Below are 18,545 nucleotides of genomic sequence, written 5' to 3' on the forward strand. Positions count from 1 at the left end.
ATCTGCCCTGCTCTGTGCATGACGGGGCGGCGCCCCAACTCCCCAATCGGCCCTGCTCTGAGCCTGACCAGGGGCTGCACTTAGGGATTGGGCCTGCCCTCTGCCACCCGGGAGCAGGCCTAAGCCAGCAGGTCGTTATCTCCCGAGGGGTCCCAGACTGCGAGAGGGCACAGGCCGGGCTGGGGGACCCCCCTCCCCCCGCCCCCCGAGTGCACAAATTTTTGTGCACCGGGCCTCTAGTATAATATAAAAGCCCAGCCACCCAATGGCAGAACAACCGGAACCACCGGTGGTTATGACATGCACTGCAGCAGCCAACCAGCCTGATCCAGGGCCTGATCTGCACCCCCAACCTCCTGTGGCTCCGCCCCCAGCCAACCCTTTCCCCATCGCACCCCTCACCTGCTGGTGGCAGACATAGGGAGCACACGACTGACCTGTTGGCACCCCTTCTGAGGGGAGACACCTGCCAGGTATACAGAAGGTACACAGAAGGCACTCGGTAAGAAGTCCACACAGGTTGTGTTCACACCTTCATGCGGTCTTCCCCCTACCACCACAATGCTGCAGAAGGAAGCCTGATTCAGGAACCCGTACTGACCACGCACATGGAGAAACAGCATGTGATAAACGTCATGTCCCACAGACGCATAAGTTCTGGGAAAAGCAGGCCATGGATGGCCGTGTTCTGCATTTGCTGCCCGATCCTGCTCCCCGGCCCCTGTGAGCAAAGCACCTGCATCGCTGCCCTTGGACGGAGGCCTGTGAGTGAGTGAAGAACTGTGGCTGCGCTCTGCCTCCTACCCTCGTGGATAAGCAGGAAACATATTTAAGTGCCAGAATCTAAAACCCTCTTTATCGGTAATAGCACAAATAATGCAAGACCTACACGTGTTTCTAAACAGGACTCTGTCTGGCTGTGTGTGAACCCAGATCGGAGGCCTACTCTCCACTGAGGAGGCTGCAAAGGCTGCTCCTCTCCCATATGCAGGCAACCTGGAGAGATTTAAAGGGAAAAGGAGATAAAAAATAAAACAAAATAGCAACAAACTCTGAAGCCACTGCCAATGCCCTGAAATCCTCCACGTGGTGTGATGTCAGAGCAGGTCTCCCCATGCCTGGGGCTCAGACAGCCGACCGCTGACACCTGCCAGGTGGCCTGGCACCGGCCTCATCTACCCACGGCCACTTTCAACCTCCCGCTAGCTCCTGGAGGTGGGTGGGCTTGTGGATGGAGGTTTCAGTGTTAAAGCAAACCTGTTGGTGTAGCACAGACACGCGTGGGCTTTTTGATGAGAGAGAACCCATAACATCCCTTCACGAATGTGTTTTTAACTGTTCCGAGATCACCTCCCAGCCTTGGTGACTCTCAAATAGGCCTCAGCGATTCCACTCACCCAATGCAAAGACTGACCCGAGTTTCACAAGATGGAAGCCTGGGCTCCCGGAGCAGCCACATCCTTTCAAAAGGAAGGGCACCCTGGCTGCAGGTCCTTGCTCTTTGTCACTTTGAATATTTCTTGCCATGCCCTTCTCTACCCAGCAAAGCTCATTTAGAATCGAAGGCCAGATAAATAGCTTCACAGACAAGAAAAAGCTAAAGGAGTTCATCACCCCCATCGGGGGTGGGGCCTGCCTCCCATCAACCCCCACCCTGACTGGAGGCTTGGTCGGCCATCTGCCCGCAGCCTCCCCCACCCCTCACTGAACCCCACTCATGCACAAATCCGTGCACCAGGCCTCTAGTTTTCTAAAACCTAAGAGCATCTTCCTGTTGTTTCTTCCAATTAGGTAGGAAATTACAGTAAAATGGTGTTTCCTAAAATGGGTATCTTTTTTTTTGTTGATGTTATTTTTATAGAAATTGTTAGTTAATGTCACTGTAACAGGATTTAAACACAATCATATTTAATAATGCAGCATATCAGAAATTGTATATATTTTATTCCCACCATGGGACCAGTAGTTGTTCTAAATATCCCTTCTCCCTTTTGTTGAGAGTTATGGAACCATCAGGTTTCAGCAATGGGTGGAAGGGAGGTGCCATGTGTGGCAAGGAGTACATCTCCCGGCCTATCTAATAGCTAGGGACTGGGTATAACTACATGATGTAAGCAGAAGTGTCACGAGGCAGCATCCTAGAATTTTCTGTAAAAGACAACTAGCAGGCATTGTTGTCTTTTCCTCCTTCCTTCTGCTAGGAATGGATGTGACAGCTAGATCTATAGCTGATATTTTGGAGCTTAAACTCAAGCAACACATGATGGGGGAAGCCACCTCTAATGAGTCTGAGTCTCTGAGCAAAGCCATTAAGTACACATTGACCTGCCTCACTCCAGATTTTTTTTTTTAAGTACAGGACTGAGTCTAACTTTCATCTTGTATAAATTGCCGTTCATTGTCTATCTTACCACTAAATCCACCACCCCAAATTTCAGTTTAAGTGCTATATATTCATTCAACAGATATATGCGGATAATCTACCAAATTAATTGCTGGAATCTAGAGTTGAATTATCCATGAAGTCTTCTAGTGGTACTCCCTGTGTATTTTGTTGCCTCTCCAATGACATTCTGTGCACCCAATGCAGGCTAGCTCATAGGACACTTCAGGTGAAGAAATTAAAATAATGATGAATTAGTTCTTCACTTCTTGCATAACAAATACTAGTTTAGTTTACCAGCAACCTACAATAAATTAAAATAAATAAGATGAATGTCTTTTTTATTATTCACTTATTTATACATTTCTTATTATAGGAGATATTTAAGGTTTATGTTTTCCTCTATGCCAGCGGTTCTCAACCTGTGGGTCGCGACCCCTTTGGGGGTTGAACGACCCTTTCACAGGGGTCGCCTAAGACCATCAGAAAACACATATATAATTACATATTGTTTTTGTGATTAATCAATATGCTTTAATTAGTTCAATTTGTAACAATGAAAATACATCCTGCATATCAGATATTTACATTACAATTCATAACAGTAGCAAAATTACAGTTATGAAGTAGTAATGAAAATAATTTTATGGTTTGGGGTCACCACAACATGAGGAACTGTATTAAAGGGTCGCGGCATTAGGAAGGTTGAGAACCACTGCTCTATGCGCTCCTTTTACTGGATTCATAGACTTTAGCTTGAAATGCTTCCTATTCATTAACATCTAGATATTCAGCAACTTTTTAATTTTCTCTTTGAATTATATGCTGATTATATTTTTCAATTTCTCTATGTTACTTATTTTTAAGCTGAATAGTAAAAACTGTATCATCTAGAACTGTCTACTTCTCACATAAGTATTGGAATTTCCCACTGCAGCTATATGTTTCTCAAATTCTATTGTTTTTAATTTATCTTATAACTTTAGTTACTATGTACTTTATTGCATACAAGTTAATAAAAATGTTTCTGCTATCAGTTGTGACTTTTAACATTACATAAAGTAATGACCTTTTTTCCCTGTTAATGTTTTTAATTGCAAATTTCTTATTAATTTAATCTTATTGTATATATTATCACTGCTGACTGATTGATTATAATTTACATATTTCTGTTACCACTTTGTCCACATCTTTTTTCCAATCTTTTATTGCCACCTTGTTTTAATATATATTAGATTATATATATATTTGGTAAACAGCATAAAAACTTGTTTTTACTTTTAAGTCCAGTTATCATATAATATACAAATTATATGTATACATTATACTAGTATGTTTTATAAGCATTTAAATTATATAAGTATAATTTATATAATTACATTTATATAGAGACATATATATTTGGTAAACAGCATATACTAGTAAACTTGTTACTTTTAAATCCAGTTTAATAGACTCTTGTAATGTGCAAATCAATCTGTTCACATTTGAACTATGACTGATGCAACTGTTTTCATCTTACTCGTACTCTATGGTTCTTATTTATTTAAAACTAGAGGCCTAGTGCATGAAATTCATGCACGGGCAGGGTCCCTAGGCCTGGCCAGCAATCAGGGCCAATCTGCGGGTCAACCGGGGGGCCCCGCTAGCACCCGACTTGGCTGGCCTAGCGCCGCCTACTCACAGGCCCCTCCCCCTGCCGCCACCACCAGTCGCCTCCCTCTGGGGGGCAACCAGCAGGGAGATTGGGGTCCCCTACTGGCACCCACCTTGGCTTTCCTGGGGCCTGTGGGCTTTGGACAGCTCCTGTGTTGAGCGTCTGCCCCCTGGTCAAATAGCAACCGGTTGTTCCGCCTGGTCATTCTGCCGTTCGGTCAGTTTGCATATTAGGCTTTTATTATATAGGATTATATAATTTCTCTTTTTCCTTTGCTTTAATTTTGGTCATTTTATCAAATTTCTATTCTTTTCACTTTTACCTCATTTTCCCTCCCATTGCTGGAATTGTGCATTTTAAAAATTATTTTAATTAGACATTTATGATTCTATTGGTATTTCTAAACAAATTACCTACTGTTTCTCCCATAAGAAACACTCTTGCCTCTTCTAACTCTCTTGGAGTTTAAGATTTTAGATAACTTACTTCTCTCCTTCCTTTTCCTTCCCACAACGCATTAAGAGTTTTACCTCTTTTTTGTGTCCTCCACCGGTTCCAAACCCCGAGGTTTTGCTAGGATATTACAAATCCTCTCATTCTGTCTTTTTGATTTTAAGAAACTTTATTCAGTACTTAAATTGTAAGTTGTATAATATCCAGGTGAACCATACTTATCTATCAAATGATGATGTATTAATGTTAAATACTTTTAAATTTTTTTTCAAAATCAAAGGTTTCAGATTAGTTTATTTATTTGCCTCTGAGTCATAGAAAATGCTCAGAAAGTATATATAACATAAAGTATAATTTGTCTTATTTTTCATGTAGAAGTACAGAGCTATAAATAATTCATGGCAGTTAGGTACAACTCTGTGATGTCAGGAATTCAGATTTTTATTTCATTGTTTCTCTGTGCTTGATTTTTATTCCAAATAAGCTCATGGTCCAATATGTGAGCCAGTGAAAATGTGTTGAAATGAGCAAAATTTTAAGTCCTGCTTTTCTGTAAGGACATTTCCGCTTGAAACACACAGGCAAGAACCTAGTCTAATGGGTAAACTGGAAAATGTTTTCTCTGTCCTGGGCAGCCATGAGCTCAATGGATAATTTGGGTCTCTAACAAAGGAAGGGGAGAGTCAACTTTAGGGAAGGAACAGGATCAGACATTCTTTCTGCCTGGAAGCCCATAAAATTTTCTTTGTAGACTTTGAAGTCACAATTTTTATCAGAATATGTCTGGGGTGTCTTTTCTCACCAATTAGACATATAAATTGTTAAGCCCTCTCAATAAGTAGACATGTCTTTCTATGACTCAAGAATATTTCCTTTTAATACTTATTTTTTATAAGTAGAGAAAAAATGTTTGACATCTTGAAATTTGACTACTGTATTTTTAATATTCTGAGTGGCAAAATGGAAAATTCCTATAAAACATTTCTGCTACTAACTAAAATACAGTGTTGTCTTACGTAAGTAAGGACTAGTGTATTTAAGTTTTGTAGTGAATTAGCCACTTTTTCATAGAATAGTGTTTTTAATTTAAAAGAATGATTGTTATACAAGGTATAGTTATTTAATAATGGGTATTTGGCAAATATTTTATCAAATATGAATGAAGTAAACCTGCCATTCCAAAGAAAACACCAAATCAATATTTTTTACTAATGATAAAATTTGGAAAAGCACGACAGCTCCTCAATGCTTTAAATACTATTCTAAAGAGACTCATGATGATATTAATAAACATAAATACTATTCTAAAGAGACTCATGATGATATTAATAAACATGACTTCTGATACATAATGAAATATGTCAATATTTGAAAGATCGGCATAACTCAGTGAATTTATATTATCCAAATGACTACTGCACAATGTTATGAAATCATGTATGAATGAAAAATGTATACAAAGTTCAGGATAGACCAATGGATTTTAATGTAACAGAGTGTCAAAAGGTCATTGATATGGTTACGGATTCCAGTTTGCATGCAAATGTTAGGAAACTACCACTTACAGAGTTTTAATGTGATACTAAAGAAGACTATTCACTGTTACCTGAGAAGGCTATTGAATTTTTTTTTCCTTTAACAGCCAACTAAAGGTCAGATTTTCTTCAAATGTTTCAAACAAAGCAACATGTTGCATACAGAAGTTGATATGATTATTCAGCTGAATATTTTCCATTAAACTAAATATTATTGAGATTTGAAGACTTATAAAACAATTTAATTGTTTTTACTCTATTTTTTGTTTTGGAAAATATGGTTTTCTGATTTAAAATGTTACTTATATTAACATTTTATTAATTTATTAATATAATTTTAAATGAATTAATGTACATTTTAACATGGTCTCAGTTTTAATTTCTAATATAAAATTATGAATGGATTATTCAAATAAACAAAAGCTATTTGGAGTCCTTAATAATTTTTAAGACCAAAAAGTTTGATAGGTGCTAGTCTGTCTCTTCTCCCTTTCTCTCACCTTTCTCCTCCTCTTCTTCTTCCCCTCCTTCCCCTTCTCCTTCTCCTCCTCCTCCTCCTCCTCCTCCTCCTCCTCCTCCTCCTCCTCCTCCTCCTCCTCCTCCTCCTCCTCCTCCTCCTCCTCCTCCTCCTCCTCCTCCTCCTCCTCCTCCTCCTCCTCCTCCTCCTCCTCCTCCTCCTCCTCCTCCTTCTTCTTCTTCTTCTCTCTCTCTCTCTCTCACACACACACACACACACACACACCAACACACACAAGTGCACTCATGGTCTTGGTCTCTCCCCTATTCCCAAACAATTTCTATTATTGTGCCAGTAATATACAACTTAATCATTGTATCTTAACATATTTTTAATATCTGAAAGTTCTAGGTTATTTCCCTAACTTTTTATCCAGAACTTTTTGTTTAATGAAATATTTATTTTTCAAATCAATTTTGCTTATTATGCTACTCAAAGGACACTCACTATTTTAATTGAAATTATGTTTTATTTCTATCTTAGAAATATATATTATCATAGAATTGGCATATTTCTATACAAGAAAAATATATAATTTGTTTATTTAAATCTTTCTTACTTGGTTGCCTTCAGATTTTGAAATTTTTAAAAAAATAGAATCCTAGATTTCATCATAGAAATGCTAGTTATCAAACTAGGTTCCTAGTTATATCCTGTGTTTTTATGAGCATATTAGTAATCAGCATATAAACTACTAGAAATCAGAAATCATGTCTTTTACTTCTGTGTATACTCCATGCATAGAGTAGGTGTTGAATAAACGTTTGATATTTAATTTTGTGAATTACTGAGTTTTCATTATCTCTAAGTAATATTTTCATTTTACTCACAAATAAGGGCAAGTATGATTATATTCATACTGATATTTTAATTATTTAGATAACTTTTTAAAGATACTTTTAATGTTACTAGATCATAATTTAATATTATATGAAAATAGCTTAAATAATGGTATTACAGGATTTCAATTTTGAAGACTGTTTTTAGTGGTATTTTTTCCATGGTTCTGCATGTGTGTTTTTAGAGGATTTCTATCTGCCATTTCTCAACATAAAAATAAAAACAAGAAAATATATATTGTACAGCAGGGACAAAGAGATAAAAAATTATTTTTACTTCTTATTTTGTATCATTTACAGTACCATCATGCGGCTTTTGTTCAGGTTTTATAAATTAAAATAACACAAAACTTGAGTTAAATGTGTCTTTATTGCTAGCACAAACTAAGTCTGCTGTACACAGCTGTGTTTAAAAGAAGGTATTGTTTATAATTGAATGTTTTATATATTCAAAATGCTTTGGCAGTGTAATAGAGGTGTTCTCTTTGGGGAAATTTGCACATTTTTTGGAAATAATTATTGATGTAAAGTGAATTCTAATGATCAAAACTGACAAGTCATTTGTGGGCTTATTAAAGCAAAGCCATAAAAAAGGATTTTCAACAACCAGGTGTGTAAAATTACATATCTATAATAATAAAGGCATAATATTCTAATTAGACTGGACAGCTGAATGACCTTCTAGACGTCATTCTAGATGCCTTCTGGAGAAGCCACCACAGTAAGGGATGAGGCAGAGGTGGTTAGGGGCAAACAGGCAGGCTGACAGAGGGTTAGGGGCAATCAGGCAGGCAGGCAGAGTGGTTAGGGGTGATGAGGCAGGCAGGTGAGTAGTTAGGGGAGATCAGGCAGGCAGGCAGGTGAGCAGTTAGGAGCCAGAGGTCCCAGATTGTGAGAGGGATGTCCCGGATTGTGAGAGGGTGCAGGCCATGCTGAGAGACCCCCTCCCCATGCTCGAATTTCATGCACTGGGCCTCTAGTACTCTCAATAAGCCATTACAGCAATATTCTTAAACTAGGGGCCTAGTGCATGAATTCATGCACCTTGAAAGGAACTATGGGCTGTGAGGCTGCAATGGGCACAGGGGCAGGTTTCGGCCCATCCTCCGCACCCCCAACCTGCCCCTTCTGCCACGGCCCCTGGTCCCCTGTCTGCTGGTAGCCCCATTTCCGCCATCACCGCTCCCACGTGCTGACGGCACTGGCCCTGCTCGCACCCACTGGTGCACAGCGATTGGGGCCCACACCATCAGCGGGTGCAAGCGGTGGCTGCTTCCCTGATCACCCCTCAGGAGCAGGGAGAGGTGGTGAAGACCCCAGGGGGCAATCGGGGCTGGCAGCTGCCTCTCGCACCCGCTGATGGCATCGAGCAATTGGGACAGGTGCAGGGCACTGGCAGTGAGAGCAAGTGGCAGCTCCAGCACCAGCTGTGGGTGTGAGTGGGGCTGGCGTTGGCAGTGGGTGCTAGCAGCGGCTCCAGCACTGGCAGTAGGTGTGAGCAGGGCTGTTGCTGGCAGCGTGTGCGAGAGGCAGCTCTGGGGCCGGCAGTGGGTGGGAGTGGGGCCGGCACCAGCAGCAGGTGTGAGTGCTGGGGGGCACGGAGACACATGGGAGCAAAGAATTTTCAGTCACTGCCAGAGGCTCGCCCTTATGACAGCAACCGGCATCCCACTTTGGTCTGGCGCCCTCATTCACCTGCTCCACCATCCCACTGTGGCCTACGCCCACCATGTTCCACACTCTGCCGCCTGCTGCTGATGCCTGCTATGTTCTGCATGCGCTCCCTGGTGGTCAGTGCATGTCATAGCGACAGGTTGTTTGGTTGGTTGTTCCACTGTTCAGTCTATTTGCATATTAGCATTTTATTATATAGGATTATCCAAATCAAGCAGAAAAATTAAAATAAAATAATGAAGCTTGTCCAAAAAGATATTGAGAGCCTACCTCTAGTACCTGTGTTAATAAATTAAAAGTACTTTACAGGGTTTGGAAAATATAAAAAAAAAATTTAAGTGCCCAACAAGAAAGAGAAACTAATTACTATTTACAACTTACTTCAGTAGATCCCCACTTGCTCTCAGATGTATTTATAAGACACTCAGTGGATACCTGAAACTGTAGATATTAAGGAACCCTATATACTAATATACTGTTTTTTCTTATACATGCATCCCTTCATTTATAAATTAGGCAAAGTAAGAGATTAACAATAATAACTAATAATAAAAATAGGACAATTATACCAATATACTGTAATAAAAGTTATGTGAATGGGCTAGTAACCATTATTAAATAAAATAAGGGTTATTTAAGCACAAGCACTGTGATATCATTAACAGGAGATGTGATAACTGAAGACTACTAAGTGATTCACAACCTAGGCAGGATAGAGTGGGATGGTGTGAGATTTCATTATGTAGCTCAGAACAGCAGCATGCAACTTAACCATATGAATAATTTATTTCTGGAATTTTCCATGGAATGTTTCAGACTGGGGTTGACCACAGGTAACTGAAATGGCAGAAAGTGGAACTACAGATTAGGGGTGACTACTCTACATATCTTTAACTTCTTTTATATTATACTAGAACCCCAGTGCATGAAATTAGTGCACTGGGGAGGGGTGTCTCTCAGCCCAGCCTGCAACCTCTCCAATCTGGGACCCCTCGGGGGATGGCCGATTGCCAGTCAGTCGGACATGCCTCTCACAATCCATGATCACCCCTAACCACTCCCCTGCCAGCCTGATTGATGCCTGCTCCCCTGTCTGTCAATTGCCCCCAACTGCCCTCCCCTGCTGGCCCAATCACCCCAACTGCCCCCCCCTGCCGGCCTGGTCCCTCCCAACTACCCTCCACCCCCTGCAGGCCGGGTCACCTCCAACTGCCCTCCCCTGCTTGCCTGGTTGCCCCCAACTGCCCCCACTGCTGGCCTGATCACCCACAACTGCCCTTTCCTGCCAGCCATCTTTTGGTGGCCATCTTGTGACCACATGGGGACAGCCATCTTGTGCGAGGGCATGATAGTCAATTTGCGTATTACCTCTTTATTATATAGGATTTATTTGTCCTCTACACTGATTAAGCTATTGATAAACTCTATGCAATTGAATTAATATTACATACACTATACAATGATAACATTGCACTTATAATTTTATAAGTTAGTTATATATATAAATGTTTCTTTTTAATTTTTATTAACTGGCCAGGGATGGCAGTGTAGTAGTTCTGAAAGAAAATTCTTCAAATGATTTGATTTTTGATATTTCTTTGAGAAAACCAACCTAAAGTAACAATCTTTGTTGATGCTTGCTCAGATCAGGTGGACCAAAACAGCAGGAAGTGCCTCTGACAGATTCCAAGACTCAAGTGTCTTCAATGAGACTTTAAGGATTACAAATATTCAGCGAAACCAAGGAGGCCGGTATTACTGTAAAGCAGAGAATGGCTTGGGGTCCCCAGCGATAAAGTCAATCAGAGTGGATGTGTACTGTAAGTAAACTTTCCAGAAAACTCATTAAGCACTATTTAGTTGAGAATGAGAGGTATATAAGATAATGATACCTCATTTAATATATTTCCCAAAGAAAAAAAATCCTATAGAAAATTTCATAATTTTATGATAAAATAATACATATTATTTAAAGAACATTTAAGAACCAAATGAATAAAACAATAAATATAATTGAGTATTTCACCAATGAATTAGTAGTGTTGAATGTATATCTTTCTTATCTTTACATGTTAGCATATTTGCTACATTTATATTTGTTTAAAGGAACATGCTCTACATACTATAATTTGTTTTGTTAATTTTACACATTTGTGATTTTAGCTATTCTTATTTTTTAAATGCTTATCATATATATAGAGCTATTTGATAGTAAAATACCAAAATCTCTGTGTAGACTGGTTTTGATCCAACTCTGTTGAAAATAATCAGAACCTTGAAAAATGTGCCAAGTGGAAAGTGTTTATTGATTTTTTTTAGTTCTTAGTCTCATTTTTCCACTTTTTGCTGTTAACAAATACACTTAAAATCCTTTTGTTCTCTTTACTTTCTTCCCCACCAAAACAAATTAAATACCTGCAATCATTTTGATATTTTGAACAGGTTTATTCACCATTCCATTGTCTCTTTTCAGTGGTTCTCAACCTTCCTAATGCCACGACCCTTTAATACAGTTCCTCATGTTGTGGTGACCCCCAATTTCATTGTTACAAATTGAACATAATTAAAGCATAGTGATTAATCACAAAAACAATATGTAATTATATATGTGTTTTCTGATCGACCCACAGGACTGGCCCCTGTGAAAGGGTTGTTCGACCTCCAAAGGGGTCGCGACCCACAGGTTGAGAACCGCTGCTTTAGAAGAACTTAAATTTTATTTATTAACTCCTTAGTGTTAGAATAAAAGGATTTTTTTCTTGCCTTAAAGTAATTCAGGAATAAGTAACAAGTAAAGAATTCCAGGTTTACTACCTATATTTCATTCTGTTCTATCTCCTTTTCTTTCAATGCATGACAGGTGTTGCATAGTTAGGAAAGTGATTGGAACTACACAAGATTATCAGATCCCATGTTGAATATCATTAATTATTCAGGTGACTGAGCATTGGGTGACAGGGCTTTATTTGTGATGAACCTTCCACATTCAGGTGCTTGCTGCCTTTCTGGAAGGGATGAGAGAGAAGAAATCCATTTTTCTAGCCCCCTAAGCATTCCTTGGAGTAACTTGGGCATCTGCATGTCATCTTCCTATCCCCACTGGCACACAGCTTGGCCTCACCCTTACACTTCCCAACCTCAGTATAGCACCTTCTCCTGATCAAATATTTCCAGTTACATATACTTTTAAAAATATTTTTAGTATTTCTATTCATATATAATTTTAAACTAAATTTACTTTAAATGAATTAAATGCTTCTATAATATAACCACTTAGAAGTTATATTATAGAAGCATTTTATCATTGTAATTTGGTCATAAATTTTTAAAACACACAACTTTAATACCTTAATTACAATTCTAAAATCTAAAAAGTTCTGAAAACTAAATGGGTATATGTTGTTTTGTTTTATTTTGTTAGGTTTGTTGGTAACTTCTTTTAGCAAAACTTGATGTGATCTAGTTAGATGGCAACATCTGACCTGAACTAACTGTAATAGAAAAAAAATAGAAGGTTCTTTATACAGTTTATTTACCCTACTTTTTATAAATACTCACATGTTTTACTCAGGAAAAAATGTCTTTGATTACACAGCTTTGCCCCATATCCAACTGAGTGTGTCATATAATACATGGTAAATGTACCATATTATCTTTCTTAAATCTGAAATATTCCGAAAAACACTCCCCAAAGGTTATGAATAAGAGTTTGTGACTTGTATTGCCACAATAGGTTTAATAATAACAATTTTAAAATATATCTTGGTTAACAATCTAATACAAAGAGGGAACTGACATTTTTAAGGACTCTTAAAAACATTCCCTTCTCCCCTTCTTCCTACAAAGCCTTTTCAGTACTATTCTGCATTGCACCCACTCTTCTATCTGTTCGTATCTCTGGCTGTCTAGACTCAGGAGTGCCTCAATGACTTAGTTGCTATTGCACAGTTTGGTGGGAATGATAGCAATGGTCTTCCAGTTTTGTCAATCCCTAATAGTGTGGGGCTGTGTCATGTTTCTGAAGGCACTAGCTCTGTTCCCTACTTCTCTGACTTCCTCTAGGATGTTTCCCACTAACCTGAACTACCATTTGTTCTATGTTGTTTAAGTGAAATGTCACTGTGATGCAAACCATGATGAAGCACTATTTTCAGTATTTTTTGGTGGCTAGGATTTATTAGAAAGCTGTCTAAAATTATATTATATAGGACAATAAAATGTATTCAATTATGGGCTCTATGGATGTAAATTTTCCAAGGAATGCCAGAGATCTTCTTATGGGACCAAGACATGTGTTTTCAGGAGTTATGCCTTTCTTGAAAGTTTGGATAAATAAACTCCTTCAGATAATAATTTTGCAAAAATTTCTGACTGATAAGAACACAATAAAGACAATTAGGCCTATCTGATGAATTCACCTGTTCCAAATATGACCTACTTGAAGACGACAGTTTTTAGGTTTAAGTATGTTTTCCTGTACGTGAAACTTTACAAGTTTAAACAAGTCCTATCACTGTTAATAAGGAGGGGGTTAACTTATTAATGCTATGTTAAATTTGGCAACCTTGGTGCCTAAAATGAGATTACAGTGTTACATATAACGGTGCGTGGATTTTTATTTGATGTGGGACTGCTTGATTGGATAGTCATTTTTATAAATCATAAACAAGTGAGCTACTTTATTTCAGGCCCTTTGCTTTAAGTATTTTAGGAAATGCTAAAACAATAGGACCTATTTTCCTGTTGGAGTCATGGTTTTAGAATAATCACCTGTACTGGATGCATTTATATTTCATTTTCTAAATTGGTTCCATAAGTGGAACTTTCATCAATATCAAGAGAACTTAAAACACAAGATGGGCATAAAATAAAATTTAAAAATATCTGCAGGTAAGGATTATATTTGCAATAACAAATTGAGGTGACTATGGCATGGATATAACAATTTTTAAAATAAATAATATTATAATTTAGCCTTTAATTTCTTGTGATAGGTTGCCTATAAAAATTGCCTCACAAAATATTAATTTTCTGGCCATCACTAGTCCTGGAGTATTTTCCTAATTCTGAAAATATATATCTCATTAAATTGCATGTTCTGATCATTACTTTCTAGACTTGACAGCTAATACCTATCTAAAGTTATAAGCCCTTATTATTTTGATGAAGAAATTTACTTTCAGGAAAGAGGAATCTGCTACAATTGATTGATATAAAGTGAGGCTATTTTTATTAGACAGATATTTTGAAATATTTGTGACACTATATCAATATTTTAATGAATTTGAGGAAATTAAATAATGTAAATTAGTAATTCTCCCAACTTTATTTTCTAAAATTTCTTGTGGTTCATTTTGATTTTATAAAGCAATTGCAAATTTATTTTTTGTTTACTATTGTAAACAAGAATATGATTGTTTCTGTATTATTATTTTGAAAAAATATTATAATTATGTTCCTCAATTTAATATAACCTATCTTTTTTCCCTAAAAATTATAAAAGCATTATAAGAATTATCTGAAGTGTAATTCTTTAATAATAGTATATTTATAAAGAGGCAGATTTCATAATCACATAATGAATTAAAATTTTTTTCATAATATCTGACCTAGTCTAGTATACAAATATTTTTTATCAAAAGCCAATCAATTACACTAGGCTCTGAGCATCCAGTTATCAGACCCTGAGAAGCTATTTTCTTATGAGATTCTGAAAAATAACAGCTATATGTTTAAGAGAAACATGTAGAATTAGTTTTTTTAAACCTGCTGCTTTTATTTTTTTGTTTAAATATATTTTTTTATTGATTTTAGGGTGGAAGGGAGAGAGAGAGAGAGAGAGAGAGAGAGAGAGAGAGAGAGAAATAGAAACATCAATGATGACAGAGAATCATTGATCAGCTGGTTCCTGCATGCCCCCCACTGGGATTGAGTGCACAACTTGGGCATGTGCCCTTGACCGGAATCGAACGCAGGACACTTCAATCCACAGGCCAACACTCTATTCACTGAGCCAAATGGCTAGGGCTAACCCTGTTGTTTTAATCATATGCATTCTTTATGTCTTCTCCCTGTGCAGCCATACTAAAACAATAGTAAAAGGGTAAAACATCAGTCACAACAACAAAACACATATCAACAAGGGTAGAGAGAATGAGAAAGGAGATGGCAGAAAAACAATTATGAAGGAAAAGAATTGGGTCAAGAAATGGCCACTGCTTAGCAGACCAGAGAAAGCTTAAATCAAAGCTGTCAGTATGGATAGAACTAGGTATGCTTATGCGACAGAATCTTTAAAAGGCTCAAGAATTGGAGACACCATTTAGTTCTTAGAGTGAGAGTATAATTGAGTCTAAAATCAAAAGAATTGGTTGAAAGTCTATATAAGCAGAGTTATACACCCAAATCTCCTTCCACATACATACAGTTCAATGCCTAACCCCCTCTCGTCTTCTGCCAACTCCTCAGTGAATCCCTACAAAAGAGTAATTCTTTGTTTTTATTTTTTGTTTGTTTGCTGAGACATTGAACCAAAGGAACTTTGTAAAAAGGGAAAGACCTATTAGCTCTGAAGAAAACAATAGAGTACAGAGAAACTTTGAATTAAAAAATCTGGAATCAACCCAGACAGTGTGGTTCAGTGGTTGAGGTCACCCATTAGATTCCTCTTCAGGGCACATGCCGAGTTGCAGGCTCAATACCCAATAGGGGTCATGCAGGAGGCAACTGATCTGTTTCATTGATGTTTGTATCTCTGTATTCCTCTCTCTCTCAAATCAATAAAAACATATTTTATTATTTCTGGAATCATCAAAAATAAGAGGCAACACTGTAATTATTAAGGGTTATTAAGTGAAAGTTTACATATTCATCACAGTCTTCTCACTATTGGTCAGAGAATGCCTTCTAGTCAAAAAATTAGATAATTCTTGTCTAGGAAAACTGATGAACTCTGAAGAAAAGGCTATCTTTTTCTGAAAAGTAGGGGCCCTGTTGAAACAGCTAAGCAAATATACTCACAATTAAGACTATTATTGATCAACAAAGCTACCAATAAGCTCTTTTAAAACTGATTATTAGATGTGAATATACCAGAAGATAACTAGACTAGACATTTAATCTTCTGAGAAAAAAAGAGAGAGAGGGAGAGCGAGAGTGAGAGTGAGTGAGAGAGACCAAGGCAAAGAAATGGGAAAAGAATCCAGGAAACAAAGATAATACAGGGGGCTAACATATAAGACAAAATAAAATTATTGATTTTTTACTTAGTATTCTTAGAACAGAAGAGAAAAATTGCATTCATATAACAGGAGGAAAGTACAAACCAGGATTTTTTAGAGAATATCAAAGAACACTTAGAATGTTATGAGAGAGACCAAGGCAAAGAAATGGGAAAAGAATCCAGGAAACAAAGATAATACAGGGGGCTAACATATAAGACAAAATAAAATTATTGATTTTTTACTTAGTATTCTTAGAACAGAAGAGAAAAATTGCATTCATATAACAGGAGGAAAGTACAAACCAGGATTTTTTAGAGAATATCAAAGAACACTTAGAATGTTAAAAATGATAATAAAAATCATTAGAAGGGATGAAAGATAAATTGGAAAAACTCTTAAAGAGAGTAAAACAAAATTTAACAATCAAAGGGTTGGAACAAGAGAGAGAAGATAAGAATTGCAGAATTAGTGCAGCTGAACTAACATTTGGATAACTATTCCAAACAGAGAAAAGAGAGAAGAAGAAATTATGCTTTAAGAAAATTTCCCATCGTAGTATTTGGGCGTTTGTTTTCCATTAGAAGGGGCCCACTGAGTGCCTGGAATGACAGAGTAAACACGGCTCACATCAAAACACATCAGCCTGCACTTAAAACAGTGAGAGCGAAAGGAAGATCTTAAAAGTTTCCGAAGTTTTAGTTTTTTTCTAAAATGGTTACATATAAAAAATTAAAATCAAAATGGCACAGTTCTCAACAGAAATCAGGAAGCTAGAAGACAATTGAGTAAAGTTTTTGGACTTCTGTAGAAAAATATTTCTCAGAATTTTACATGCAGCCAGACTTTTTTTTTTAAATACATATCAAAGAAGATGAAAGACATTTTTAGATCTGTAAGATTTCTAATTTTTTTCTGCAGTGTTTTCTTTCTTGGGATGCTACTTTTGTATATGTTTCACCAAAACTAGAAATTAAATCAAGAAAGAGAAGGAGTTATAATTTTTTAGAAGGAGATTATGTATAAGAAAATATAGACGGGAATTCCAGGATGATAAGGAAGCAACACACCAAGATGATAGCTGTGCATGGGAACTCAAAAGCAACCAAGACAGACTGAAGCTGGGATAAAGAGGCTCTTTGCAGGATGTCTTCAGGAAAAGATGCAGCTGGTGGGTTACCCAATGTGTTAGGGAGGAATTTTACACTTCTCATGGAAAGCTTAATAATATGGTTGGATAGGTACATATAAAATTGAGGAAACAAAGTGTTGACATTATTAAAAGAAGACAAAGAAAAAATTATATGAAATGAAATGTAATATAAATATACTACTAGGTTCAACTGTGAAGGATACGTGGTCAATAATATCAACAGTACTTGACATAAAAAATATGATAAGAGAGGGTTAGTATGGGGAAGCTAAAGTCTTCAAAAAGAAGAAATCAGTAAGACATTGTGAAAATGAAAAATATTTATATACTAGTATATCAATTAAACATTCAGGATTATAAAGGCAAAACCAAGAACGTTTAAATATGCATTGAAAAGATAGTCTCTGGGTCTCAGAAATACTTGAGGTTGTGTTTTTTATAATTATTTGACTTTCTAAACTATATGCATATATTATAATTTGATTTTTAAAATTCATAAAATATAGATTTAAATATTTTTCCTCCAAAGCCTTTTCTATTAATATTAAGTTCCTAAAAGTAAAAACTAATTTCATTCCAAATTTTATAAGATTGTTGTCAATTCAAAAATTTAATTCTAGATTTACCTTTCTTGAATTCTTCATAAGAATTGGTATTTCTTGATATTTTACACCAAATAAACAAAAATATATTTGATAAGTGAAGAAGAGACAATAGCATAGGAAAGTGGCTGCCATTTTCTAAATCATTATTTCCCCCAAATTTGATAGAATAAAACCATTTCAGATTAATCTCTACTAGCATTTTTTACACATTGTTTAGGATGAATCATTTAAGAAATAAGTGTTTACTCTTTTTTATTCATTTAAAAAATATTTGAGTGGCTACTTAAAATATAGTTTCATTCAATTTTGTGAAGCCAGCAGGAATCCTATATAGTAAAAGCCTAATATACTAAGTGTCTGTTCATTCAACTGTTTGACCTGTTCCTATGATGCACACTGACCACCAGGGGGCGAATGCTCTGACAGGTAGGTTAGCTTGCTGCTGGGGTCCAGCCAATGGGGACTGGATAAGATGGGCCGGACATGCCCTGGAGCCCTCCCACAATCCC

General features: G+C 37.1%; 1 protein-coding gene across 2 annotated transcripts in view; it reads left to right on the top strand.

Moving 5' to 3' along the window:
* Positions 1-18,545, top strand: part of MDGA2 (MAM domain containing glycosylphosphatidylinositol anchor 2) — a 528,724-nt gene that overhangs the window by 97,299 nt on the left and 412,880 nt on the right. Inside the window, exon 2 of one of the 2 annotated variants that reach the window (XM_014548202.1) lies at positions 10,709-10,878. The gene's annotated coding sequence lies outside the window, so the exon portion shown is untranslated. Of the gene's footprint in view, positions 1-10,703; positions 10,879-18,545 lie in introns of both variants that reach the window. The other variant, XM_014548203.1, reaches the window with a different exon arrangement.

This window comes from Myotis brandtii, unplaced genomic scaffold, assembly GCF_000412655.1.
Source record: "Myotis brandtii unplaced genomic scaffold, ASM41265v1 scaffold5, whole genome shotgun sequence".
Lineage (NCBI taxonomy): Eukaryota > Metazoa > Chordata > Mammalia > Chiroptera > Vespertilionidae > Myotis > Myotis brandtii.